We start from the raw sequence: 14,537 nt of genomic DNA on the forward strand, positions 1-14,537 counted from the left end.
TATAAAGTATCTTTTGAAAATGATAAATACATTGTTGAGAGCAAATTTGATAACAAAGTACTTTTTACTACTAAACGTCATGAAAATGTGTATACAACTAGTTTTGATAATTTAGCTTCTCAACAAGTTACATGTTTTTCTACAATAAACGAAACTAGTTGGTTGTGGCATAGATGTTTAGGACATGCTAGTATGGATCTTTTGTCAAAACTTGTGAAAAAAGACTTAGTTAAAGGCTTGCCAAAAAACATTTTGTGAAAGATAAAATCTGTGATGCATGTCAAATGAGTAAGCAAACTAAATTAGGTTTTAAGAAAAATAAACCCATATCTACCACTAGACCACTTGAAATGCTACACTGAAATTTATTTGGTCCTAATCAAGTTCAAAGTCTAAGTGGAAAACTGTATGCCTTTGTTATTATGGATGATTATTTTAGGTTCACATGGCTGATATTTCTCTCTCATAAAGATGAGTCATGTGAATAGTTCACTAAACTATGTAGAAGAATTCAGAATGAAAAAGGCTACAAAATCACACACATAAGAAGTAATAGAGGAACAAAATTAAAAAAATGATGGCATAGAAAACTATTGTGATTTAGAGGGCATTTCACATAATTTTTTTGCACCTAAGACCCTACAAAAAAACAAAGTTGTAGAAAGAAAGAATAGGTCCTTGCAAGAAATGGGTAGGACAATGCTAAATGAACATAGATTACCCAAATATTTCTGGGTTGAAGCTATGAGTACTGCATGTTATGTCATGAATAGAGTGTTAATCAGGCCATCACTTAATAAAACTCCATATGAATTGTGAAACAACCATAGACCTAACATTTTCTATTTTCATGTCTTTGGTTGTAAATGTTTTGTACATAGAGATAATGAGTACCTAAGGAAATTTGACTCTAAATTTGATGAAGGTATTTTTCTAGGTTATTCACTTGACAGTAGAGTATTTAGAGTATTTAATAAGAGAACATTAATTCTATTCATGTTGTGTTTGATGAATCTAATCTTTTTTCTAAAAGAGATGATGAAGATTATATTGATATTAGAAAAGGTTTAGATAAGTTCTCTATTGAAAATAATGTAGATATCAACTTAGAAGCAAATGATAAATCAATTGAAAATGATAAAGTTGAAAGTGAGGTTCAAGAACTACCTAGGGATTGGAAATTCATTAGGAACCACCCCTTAGATCAAATTATAGGTGAACCTTTACGTGGTGTAGCCACCCAATCTTCCTTAAGAAAACTAGTTAGCCATTTTGTATTCTTATCTTAGGAGGAGCCCAAAAATATTAAGGAAGCCATAGAAGATGAATCTTGGGTAATGTCTATGTAAGAAGAACTTAACCAATTTGAAAGAAGCAAAGTCTGGACCCTAGTTCCTAGGCCTAATGATCATTCTATTATTGGAACTAAATGGGAATATAGAAATAAAAATGATGAAAATGGGGTAGTAACTAGAAATAAAGCTAGACTAGTTGCCCAGGGATATAATCAGGAAGAAGGGATAGATTTTGAGGAAATCTATGCTCCTGTAGCTAGAATGGAAGCCATTCGTATGTTGCTTGCTTATGCCACTTTTAAGAACTTTAAATTGTACCAAATGGATAATAAAAGCGCCTTCTTAAATGGCTATATAAATGAAGAAGTGTTTGTAGAACAATCTTCCGATTTTGAAAATCATAAATATTTTGATCATGTATACCGGTTATCCAAAACCTTGTACGGATTGAAACAAGCTCCTAGAGCTTAGCATGAGAGGCTTAGTTGATTTCTCTTAGAAAATAGGTTTACTCAAGGCAAAATTGACACTACACTTTTCATCAAATCTAAAAATGATGATATGCTCCTTGTTCAAATTTATGTTAATGATATAATTTTTGGAGCAACTAATGATTATTTGTGTAATGAGTTTGCCAAGTGCATGCAAAGTGAATTTGAAATGAGCATGATGGGTGAACTGAGTTTCTTCTTAGGACTTCAAATCAAATAGGCTAAACATGAGAATTTTATATGCCAATCTAAATATGTTAGGGACTTGTTCAAGATATTTAATATGGAAGATAGTAAAATTCTTGGTACTTCTATGAGTTCTTCCACAAAACTTGATAACGATGAGCAAGACATCCCTATTGATGTGAAATTATATCGTGGCATGATTGGTAGTCTCCTATACCTTACAGCTAGTCGACCTGATATCATGTTTAGTGTGTGTATATGTGCTAGGTTTCAGGTCGCTCCTATGGAGTCTCATCTATTAGCCATGAAAAGAATACTTAGGTACCTAGTTCGAACTGTTGAGTTAGTTTTATGATACCCTCAGCATATGATATTGGAGATTGTTAGTTACACCGATGCTGACTTTACTGGTAGTAAGGTAGATAAAAAGAGTACTAGCAGCACTTGTCATTATTTAGGACAATCTATGGCTTCTTGGTTCTCCAAGAAACATAACTCAGTTGCCTTATCTACAACCGAAGCTAAAAATATTGTGACTGGAAGTTGTTGTGCTTAAACGCTTTATATGAAACAACTTATGGATTTTGGATGGCACTATGATACGGTTCTAATTAAATATGATAATACTAGTGCAATTAATATATTTAGGAGTCCAATATCACATTTACGAACCAAACATATTAAGATTAGACATCATTTCATTCGTGATCATGTGCAGAAAGGAGATATGGAGTTTGTGTGCACTAATGAGTAGTGGGCTGATATTTTCACCAAACCTCTTCAGGAAGATAGGTTCATACAAATTATACGTGAGTTAGGTCTAATGCATAGTAGAGAGGCCACATAAAAAATTGATAGAGTGCACAAACTTAGGGGGAGCTTCTTATCATAGAAAATACATCGCTCTGAAAACTTTAAATCTATCATTGCTTTATGAATATGTTTGTGGTTTGCAATGTGTGGCTATCATATTTCTTGCATGTTGATAGTTATATTTATGTTTTCTGTTTTGATCATATTGGACTGTTTGAGTTGTTAGTTGTGGATAAATTGTAAATTTGAACTTAATCAGGTAATTTCTATACAAATATTTTTAGGAAATGCTCTATTTTCAAACGGCATGCTGCTGAATTTTCTAAAAATCTTCCGAACCATATCTTGTATTTAAATTATTCATGCTTAATGCCTTGCTTATATGCTTTAAATTTATCATGACTCTTTTTGCTGTTGTCAAAAAGGGGAGAAGAGGCAAAATTGGGTACTTGGGATATGTGTTTAAAATTTTAAAACTTTAAAATTCTCATTATGCATACTGTCAGGGGGAGCCTTTCTTTGCTGTACCCACTTTTTCATGATATATTTGTTATCATCAAAAAGGGGGAGAACGTTGACCTTATAGGTCAAACCTTATTTTGATTATGGCAAATACTCCGGTATTTAATGTCTATCAAATTTGTGTGCAGGTTCATTTTGGCAAGATCATATGATGGCATGTGGTATCTTAAAGCAAAAGAAGATCCAAAATATTTATTTTTTGTAATTTTATATTAAGTTTAATTCGGGTCTGTAATATTAAAGTAGGAATGATCAGTAATAATTGATGTGCATCATGCATGTAGGGACTGATAAGCTCAAAGACCTTAGAAAGACCTTAGGTCCTTGCACTTACACTTAAGTTAGTCCCCATTATCACATATGATATTAGGGGAGACTTTTGAATTAAAATAGGACATAAGGTATAAACATAGTGAGGTTTTGGGCTACCAAACCTTGGTGTTCAAGACACCTTGGTCGACCGAACCGTTGAATAGTCAGCGTGTTGACTTGACTTTGGGCGACCGAACCAAAAAGAATTTACCTTATTCAGTAAACCAAACATTTACCCTGACTTTTTCCAACTACTCGGGCTCCAAAATATAAGCATTCAAATCACCCTTGGGCGACTGAACATGTGAGTTCAGTAAACCGAACTTGAGACCAGACAACTGAACCTCAGACAGATTGGAAAATCACCTTGGTCAGCAGATCGAACCCTTGATCAGACACCTGAACATGAAAAAGATACTTTTTCTCATATGTCTGTTTAGGCGACCGAACTATGGCTCGGTTGACCGAATCTCTCTAGTTGACCAAAATTTTACCACAGTTAATTGGGGTTAGTCTGGGTTAATTTTCATAAACTCATTTAAAACAAATTTAATTATTCCCTACGTATGCCCAATGATTATAATTTTAAACCTGCCTATATATATGGGTTCATTTGATCAGATTAGCAAGTAATTAGCACTTTGATTAGAAAAAATATTCTCTGTATTTTTGAGAAAGCTTTTTCCAAATGCAAAGCCTATACCCTCACATACTACTATTCCTTTGCAAAATCAATCTTTGTGAGAGCTCTTTGAGTGGTTATATATTATTCTTATTTGTTAAGAAACTCTCATTGTGTTGTATATGTGATTTTTGGATTGAGAGTTGAGCATAAGGTTTTTCCCCTGATTTTATTTAATTAATCTATGTGTGGGAAAAATCTTGTAGCGTGTGAGTCTTTGCATCATTATTGCAAGACTCGTTGAGCTTGTGTTTTTGTTTAAGGAAAAATCGTTTTCACAAGCTTACTTTTGAATATCTCTTTGTGCTTGAATATTGAGAAAGTATTTTTGAGATATTTTGATTACACTTGGTGAAAATCTTTGAAACCCTAAACTGTGATTGAGATATACATCTATACATAGTTTCAAAGATTAGCTTGTTGATACAGTCTTGTGCTTGATTAGATACAATCATTACTATTGAGTGTTGATTGCACACATATATCACTGAGCTTCTAGTTCTTACATTATTGGTGTGGATTGATTAATATTGGTGTAAATCTTCTTGATTGAGAAGCATATAATTTGTACACATCCTGTATCTTAAATTGGTTTTATTCCAGGTGTGGCCTGAGGGGGCATTAATCCAGCCTAGAAGGATTGGTTGTAAAAGGTTGAGGTCAGCCCTGTGCTAATTTGACTTGCTTGTATTATGGTGCCGCTCCACCTATGAAGGGAGCCTTAGTGTAATCCTTGTGCTTGCAAGCCAAGGCAGGGACGTAGGTATTTTGCTTAACCTTGATAACATATCTAGTGTTATCTCTCTTTTCCCGCTTTACCTTGCATGCGTAATTAGCTTACTTGTGTAACTTAATTTCAGCATATATATATTGATTTATTTTATATCTGCACTAGATTGACCCTAGGGTTGTGTAATACTGCTGCTGGTTAATTGGCCTAGAGAAGAAATTTTAAAATACCAATTCACTCCTCCTCTTGGGATTACAATAATGCTAATAGAAGCCTCTATATATGCTGGTCGAATGGACCCAAAATTTTTTCAAAATTGGTTGGCTAAAATGGATTCCTATTTTAATTGGTATAAAATGAATGACCCACATTGTGTGAGATTTGCAAAAATGAGGTTGACCAAGCAAGCAAAGCTTCGTTGGGTGAATGTTGAAATACAAGAAGCTCACCTTGGTCATAGGCTAATAGAGCATTGAGATTTGATGAAAGAAATGTTGAAAGAAAAGTATGTCCCAATCTCTTATAGGAAACATCTCATGGACCAACTCTATAGCCATAAGCAAGGAAGTTTGCGTGCGACCAAATATATGAGCAAATTTGATGAACTTTCCATTAAGTGTGGTGTGGAAGAAAGAAATAGCCAACAAATTTTCTATTTTTGAATTGGCTTGAAACCCAAGTTGAGAAAAGAGTTGTTTACCTTGCATATTGATTCACTTGAGTACGCATTAAATTTGGCACATGACCATGAGCAAATGAGTAGAGCTCAAATGGGAAGAAAATTTTGGAACACTTCCAATGATACTTACTAAAGAAAGGCCACATCATATGAGAAGACTAGACCCACCAACACAAGTCAAGTAACTTCTAGAGGTAGCAATCCCACTGTCTAACAACCATTGAATAAGGGAAAGGCATCCATGAATGGATCCTCAAAACAAAATTCTGGTAATGATGTGTGCTATACATGTCACCAAAGAGGCCACTTTTCTAAACATTGCCCAACTAGAAATTTGGCAATTGAAAGAGAGGATGAGGAGGAAAACTCAGGAGAAGAACAACCTTATATTCCTAAAGAAGTTGCAAGTGAGGATGAGTTGTCAATTGAGGAAAATGAAACTGCTAATTTGAATGTCATGAGATGCATCATAGTGACCCATCGAGAACAAGAGGATTGGCGCTACACTTCTATTTTCCATACTTACATTAAGTGTGGAAATAAAAGTTGCAAAATGATCATTGATGGAGGGAGTTGCATGAATGAAGTTTCAAAATCAGCCTTGTAAAATTTGAATTTCAAAATTAAACCTCATCCCCATCCTTATAAAGTTTCTTGGGTAAATGCAGCAACAATGCTCGTGAGCCATCAATGCTTAGCTTGCATCAGAATTGCAGACTATGAAGATGAAATTTGGTGGTATGTCCTTCCTATTGATGTTGCACATATCCCTTTAGGAAGACCTTGGCTTTATGACCTTGATGTTACACATAATGTTCGTGCCAACACCTATACCTCTACGTGTAATGGGAAAAAAGATTGTCTTGAATCCTTTTGAGTCTAAAATTGATAAAAAAGATAAGCAAGACAAGAAAAATAAAGATTTGAAAGGAAAAGAAAAGGTTGGAAATTCATTGCACATTTTAAATGAAAAGCAATTTGAACACGAAAGTAAGAAACACAAGTTGTTTATGTTGTGGTTCATTCTTTGAGGCACTGGAGACATTACTTTTTTTATTTATTTATCATGAATGTATATGTATTGACCAAAATGGATATGTACAGACGTTACTAGGCATACCTAGGGAAAGGGAGACCAACTCTCCACAAAAAAAAAAAAAAAAAAACAAGCAAATACACAAAATCTGGGCATACCCAAGGCCAAAAAATGCTTTACAAAGCAATAAATCTATAAACCTTTAAATGAAGCAAATGCATAACTTAGGAACCAAGTCTCCTTGAACAAATCAAGGAAATATACAAAAACTGGGCATACCCAGTGCCAATCAGGCTTTACAAGCATTTCCTTTATAAAACCATAAAAGAAAATGGGAACCAACAAGGCAAATACAACATCAAACCAAACACATCACTGAATTTTTATACTAGGATCCTTCCAAACCAATAGCAATGGGAATTTGTTGTACATCATCTTGTAAGTATGGGACTGAATTGTTTTAATGACAACTTCGGTGGGAGTCACCTTCCCTTCAAATTTGACTTTGTTTCTGAAATGCCAGATGAAGTAGATTGTAGTAGCAAAACAGTTCTTCTTAGAAATAGCTTGAATACTTGTCCCTCTAGTATTTTTGTGAAGCCATTTAAGAGACTCTTTAATGGTAGTCATTTTCCTTTTAATTACCAACTAGCTTCTTAGAAAGCTCCAAACTAAATATGATAAGCTGCAATTGAAGAATAAATGATCTATAAATTCCACTTCTGACCTACACAGGGAGCCAAGCTAGTCTGAACTAGAATCAAATACTCTATCATTAGTAAGAAGCTTTCCTTTGACAGTAAGCCAAAGGAAAAAAGCATACTTTGGGTAACAACTAGATTTCCACACATCAGAATTCTAGTGGACTCTTCTAGTTTGTCTCTCCAGTGATTGTAAATCTTTTTACAACAAAAGTTGTCTTCCTATTGCCATGTTCTGAACTAGTTATCAAAAGCATCTTGATCATAATTCTCTTTAATAATAATGTCTTTGATTTCCACCATCTTTTTAAAAAGTGGAGAGTCATCATGTTTACTTTCAGCTTCCCAAATACTACTTCCTTTTAAGTAATTCTGGTTAATCCATTTGGACCACATAGAATCTTCTTTAGCATGAATATTCCATAAGGCCTTAGCTAGTCGTGAAGTGTTCCCTTGTGTTGAGATCAAACACTCCCAAACCACCTTCTTCTTTAGGGGTACAAACAACTTTCCAAGCAACAAGTGGTTTTTTCCTACCACCCCAAAGGAAAGTCTTGTACAGTTTAATTAAATGATTCACAACAGCCTTTGGGATAGGAAGGATAGCCATCAAGAAGCACTCAACCCCTTGAATAATTGATTTTATAAGTTCCAGCTTACCTGCATAAGAGAGGGTATTTATTGGCCATGTACTAAACAGATTGCCAATTTTATTAGTTAAGGGGGCATAATGCATTACATTCAGCTTTATGGAAGCAAAGGGAATGCCAAGATATCTAAATGGGAGCTCACCATTAGCAAAACTAGTAAGCTCTCTAATCTCCTGTAGGTCCTGAATTTTAATCCCAGCAGTAAATAAATTTGATTTTTGGTTGTTTGCTTTCAGACTAGAACAAGCTAAGAATTGGTGAGGGTAGTCCATGATTGACTTGATAGAAGGAACATCACCTCTAGAAAATAAAATCATATTATTCACAAAGGCTAAATGGGTATTCTTGAGGTTACCACACTTAGGATGGAACTTGAACTCAGAATTAGTTTCAAGGCCTTTGAGAAGTCTTGACAAGTATTCCAAAAAAAGCACAAACAGTAAAGGGGACCGGGGGTCTCCTTGGCTTAAGCCTTTCTTCCCAATGAAAAAACCATGATATTCACCATTCAAAGCTATTGAGTAGGAAGTAGTTTCTACACATTATATAATTCTTTCCACCATTGAGCTAGAAAATTTTAGATGAGTAAGCATTTGTCTGAGAAAAGACCATGAAACTGAGTCATATGCTTTCTTGAGATCAATTTTTAACATGCACCTGGGTGAAATTCTTTTCCTAGCATATTTTCTCGCAAGTTCTTGCACCAAATAAATATTTTCCACCATACTTCCCTTGAACAAAAGCATACTGAGCAGGGGTAACGAGAGTGTCAAGACAAGGCTTGATTCTGTTGGCCAAAATCTTGGCGATTACCTTGTAGGTCACATTACAAAAAACAATAGGTGTGAACTCCTAAACAAAAGAACCATGTTTGGATTTGGAAATCACAACTAAAGCAGTGTGGTTCATTTGTTTCAGCAGCTTACCTTTTACAAAGAACTCTTTGATAGCATGACAAAAGTCCCTATCCACTAAGCCCTAAGCTTTCTTGAAGAAGCCCAAGGATAAAGCATCAGAGCTAGGAGATTTATCCTCCCCTATGTTGAAAAGGGCTTCTTTAATCTCCATATCAATGACTTCCAACATCACTTTCTTATTCTACTCATTATCAAGAATTTTCCCTTTCTCAATAACACTTGGGTCAATAGGGCAATAATCTTCATTAAAGCCCAGCAGGTCTTTGTAAAAATTTAAAAATTCACTAGCAACCAGACTCTAGGAGGTAGAATTCTCACCATTACTCATGGTGATTGAGGTGATGTGGTTCCTTGTCAAGTGCCTTTTCATAAAGGAGTGAAAAAAGGTGGTACCCCTATCACACTTATTGAGGTAATCATTTTTGGCCAACCAAGCAAAGAATGCTCTATTGGCCTTATCTAATTTGGTAGCCTCACATCTATTATCCAGAGCAGACCTCTATAAGTTATCATTCTCTAGGTTGTTATACAACATTTGTTGAGGCTCCAAAAATTAGAGGAAGCTCTGTCTGCTTTCTCTGAGATATAAGAAAAGTGTCTTGAGTTCAGGGTTCTTAAGGATCTTTTCAAAGCTTTCAGTTTCCTAACAAGTCCATACTGCTTACTGCCCTGAATACTGGTGAACCACCCTTCTCTAACAACACTCTGAAAGTTTTCATTTTAAGTCCACATGTTAAAAAACTTGAAGGGTCTTCTACCTTGTTGACCTTATAGGTCTCGCCCGGTTTTGCTAATGACAAATACTTACGTATTTAATGAATATCTAGTTCATGTGCAGGTCTATATTAGCAGATACATTTATGGCACGTGAAACCTTAAAGCTTGAAGACAAATTAATGTTTTCGATTGTAATATTTAGTAGTGAACTTTGTGTGTAATAGTAATTAGGATATTTGGTTTGTAATACACACACACATCACATGTATGGTTTATTTTGTAAAGCTCAAACCAGATATAAACTAAAAAGTGACTGTAGAAAGACCTTAGAGTTCGGTCGACCGACACCGAACATTTTCGGTGTCTTAATTTTGGACATAAATGACCCTAGGACACATAAATTTGCACATATTTTTGTTAGGCACTTGAATAGGGTTGGTATGTTTCAAAATGGTATCGAAATGCACACTTGGTGCACTTTTGGTTGACCGGCCAACATAGTTCATTTTGGCCTGGTCGACCGAACCAGACCTGGGTCAACTATTGACCAAGGATCTAGTCGACCGAACCATGTAGTTCAAAAAGCCCCGATCAACCGAAACCCTCTCTGGTTAACATTTTGACCATCTGGTCAGCCGAGCCACTTTTGTACTCCAATTACCTGGTCGACCGAGGGTCCTCGAGAGAAATCCCAACCGTCCGGTCGACTGAACCAGCTAGTTCAAAATGGCCCGGTTGATCGAACCTTTAGTTCAAAATCCCCCTAGTCGACTGAACCATATGAGACCTGGTCGATCGGACCTCTCGGGTTGCCCTAATTTTTCTCGCAGTTAAAAAATTTTTTAAAACAGGGTTAAAATGTTTAAAATGTCATTAAACTTTTCTAACAATTCCTAATAGGTCCCAACCGGTAAAAAATCATAGGGTGTCTATATGTACCCCTTCATTTGGGAAAATTAAAGAGTTGATTAGAAAATACAAAAATCCAAATTTCTCTCTCAAGCTAAATACTTCCTACTGCTCATACTATTTTGAAATCGACTCAAACTTACCTTCTTCACTTCTTTGTATCATTTCTAAGTGTATTGAGTGTGTTCATTTAGAGGTTTGCTCTCTCATTCTGTGAGTGCTTGAATCAATTATTTACGAGAGCATAACTTAAGCATTCTTAGGAGGCTTTTCTAATAAGCCTACCCTAAGAAGTCTTGTGGTGAACTTTCGAGTGTTGCATTCTCATTACAATATCTTTGGCAGTTTGTATTTATTTTTGGCTTGCAAAAACATTTTCAAACTTACTCAAATATCTTGTGGTATTCATATTGACATTGTTGTGAAAAGATATTTGTGTTTAATATACTAATCTTTGTGGCAATAATTATTCAAGTTCATATCATTTTCTGAATACAAAGATTGCTTAGTTTTTGCAAACCAAGCATATACACTAGTTGAAGTGACTGACATATACTACTATTTGAAATATTTGAGACTTTCTTGATAACTTTGTTTGAGCATCTTGATTAAGAACATATTGAAATACAAAGATTGCTTGTTGACACTCTCACATACGCATTACACTAATAGAAAACATATTTGAGAGTTGAAATATTTAGACCACATTGAGCTTACATTTTAAATCATCTGTGGTGTTTGTGATTGTGTGCATTTGGGGTACAAATCTGCTTTATTTGAAAGAACCCTTATATTGTACCTTTTGATTGTATATTTGAGAGATTCCGGGCGTGGCCTGAGGGGGCAGTAATCTAGCTTGGTAAGGATTGGTGTAAGGGTTGAGGTCAGCCCTGTGCTAATTGACCTAGTTTGTATAGGTGTCACTCCACCCGTTTAAGTGAGCAAGTTATTGTGATAATCCTTGTGCTGGTTAGCCAAGACGGGGACGTAGGCAGTTGGCCAAACCTCAATAATATATCTGTGTGTCACCCTTCTTTTTACTGCTTTCTGGTGCTTGTGTAATTGATTAAACTGCTTTATTTAATTTCTGATATTACTCGCACTAGAATGACCATAGGATTGTGAACATACTGCTGTTAGGAGGAATACCTAGGGGATAGATTTTAAAAATACCAATTCACCCTCCCTCTTGGGATCATGGTAAAGCAAACATACCTTCACTTTCTTTTCCAAGTAGAGAAACAACACTTGGGGAATGATCTAACAGATGATCGGGGGTGTGAAAATGCGCATGAGCTCTGAAATTAGCTTGAGCCCATACTGAGTTAACCACCACTCTATCTAACTTACTCTAGACCCTACCATTAGATGAGGTAAGGAAACAGCCCGAAGATCTTAAATCTCATAGCCTAGACTCAATAAAACAGTCCATCATGTCTTTCATCTTATAAGCTTTCACAAGAATTCCATTTTTCTTCTTCTTACTAGAAAAAATACTGTTGAAATCTCCCATTAGCATCTAGGGGCTTTGACAGGATTCACTAAATAGAATGATGTCCTGTCACAAACTTCTTCTAGCAACAATTGAATGAAGATCATATATAAAACTCAAATTTTAGATTTTAGAAGTAATTGAGCATTTAATACTAGAATGAATAACTTAAGCACTTTTATGAATAAGTTGAATGCAAATTTTTTGGGGGTTCTAGCACATCAAAATTCTTCCAGCATTATGCTGGTCAAAGTTGTTGAATTGTCTCCAATGAAAGAACTTCTTCTTCATCACCTCCTCAAGATTACTTTGAGAAAGCTTAGTTTCAATTATGGCAAGCACATCAATCTTATTTTTCTCTATGGAGTCAATGACTCCATTATGTTTGAGGGTTTATTAAAACCCCTGATAATCCAGGTTGCTATCTTCATGGTTTAAGTAGAAGGACAGAACCCCCTTTCCTTACATTTTGCTTCTGAACTTTAGTCTCTTTGGTTTTCTTCTTATTTTTTCACTTAAATAAAGCCATCTATTTCGTCATCTATGTCTTTGCCTTTACCTTTTACACCTTCAATAGTTTTGTCAGCAGCCAAACCAGTGAAATTCTTTCCACCAGGCTCAGTTCCCTTATTGTTGTCACCTTACCTGTTAGGACTCACATCTCCAACTACAGAGGTAAGAGTATTATTTTTATCCTTATACTGAGCCACATCTATTGGCCTAACAAGGCTTATAATCTTATTTTGATGATAACAAATTAGAGGAACTTAACATATGTTGACTCTATGGGCCATACTCGGTTTTGATAATGACAAATAGTCTTTGTATTTGATGGCTTTCAAGTTTGTGTGCATGATCATACTAACTGGATCACATTGATAGCTTGAAGCAACTTGAAGAATTATGAAGACCCATTATATATATATATATATATATATATATATATATATATGTATGTATGTATTATTTGTTGTAATTTCTATTTGAGTCTGTAATTTTTAATTAAGAAAATGTCTATAATAATGCATATCATGCATGTAGGACTATAAGCTCAAGACCTTAGAAAGAACTTAGGGATGTCGACTAACGCCGAATTTTTTTGGTGTCCTCATAGACCCTAAAAAGACCTTAAGTCCCTACACCAATGCACAAAATAGTCCTCATAATCACTTATAATATCATGGGAATTAGTTAAAGTGAAAATGAACTAAATAGGAAAAATTTGTGAGAGGTCGGGTGACCGAACCCATTGTGTTCAAAACATTTCGGGCACTTGAACGGCTGAGAAGTCATCGGGTTGACTTGGTTTTGGGTAACCGAACCAAATATGAACGTACCATCCTCGGTCCTCGGTCAACAGAATCAGTACTATGTAATTTTCCATCGTCCCCGGGCGCCCAAACCTACAGTTCATTTTACCCTCGGGCCACCGAATATGTGAGTTTGGTAGACCGAACTTGAGACCAAGAGACCAAAACGCAGACAAAATGAAATTTGCCTTGGTTCAACCAACCGAGCATACACCCAGGCATCTGAAAGTCCAAAAGAGACTTTTTCTATTGAGTCTATTTGGGCGACCGAACCATGGTTCAGCCACCTGAAAGCTCTTAGGTTGTTTATTTTTTACCGGGGTTAAAAATAATTAAATGGGGTTAATTTTCTAATTTGTTTTAAACTAATAAAGATCCCTATGTCCCCAACAGTCATAATTTGGCCAACTTCTATATATATGTTCATTTGTGAGGATTAGCAAGAGATTAGCAAAATAATTAGTGAAAAATCCTCTGAAAATTTTCAAAGCCCATATTTCTCAAATACTCCCAAATTCTCTCCTACTTCATTTTCTTTGATCATCCCAGTTTAGAGAGAGTGTTTAGATTATTAGTGCTTCATTCAAAAATGCCCTATACTTTTATTGAAATTTGTATTGTTTGATTTTTGTTGAGAGTTTGGCTAAGGTTCTTCCCACAGATTTAACTTGATAAATCTTGTATTGGAAAAACTCATTAGCTTGAGGATCTTTGCATTGCCATTGCAAGATTCCTTAAGTAATAATTTTTGTGTGCAAAATATTTTACAAAGCTTGATTTCAAACAACTCTTGTGCTTGATACAATTTGAGAAAATTTTTTTGAGTTCGTTTGAATATTATTGCTTGCATCTTTGAAACCCTAATCTGACATTGAGATTTGGTAGATTTGGTTTTCAAAGAATAGTCTGTTTAAACACTGTAGTGCTTGCTTGAGAATAATCATTAGACTGAGTGTTGATCGCACACGTAGAGCATCGAGCTTATAGTTCTTACATGTTTGGTGTGCATTGATTATTGTTTGTGCATATTTTAGTACATATATGCTTAGTGTGAGAAGCATATTTCCTTGTACGTAAAGTTTAGTTAATTGTTCT

The sequence above is a fragment of the Malania oleifera genome, chromosome 11 (assembly GCF_029873635.1).
Source record: "Malania oleifera isolate guangnan ecotype guangnan chromosome 11, ASM2987363v1, whole genome shotgun sequence".
In the NCBI taxonomy this organism is placed as follows: domain Eukaryota; kingdom Viridiplantae; phylum Streptophyta; class Magnoliopsida; order Santalales; family Ximeniaceae; genus Malania; species Malania oleifera.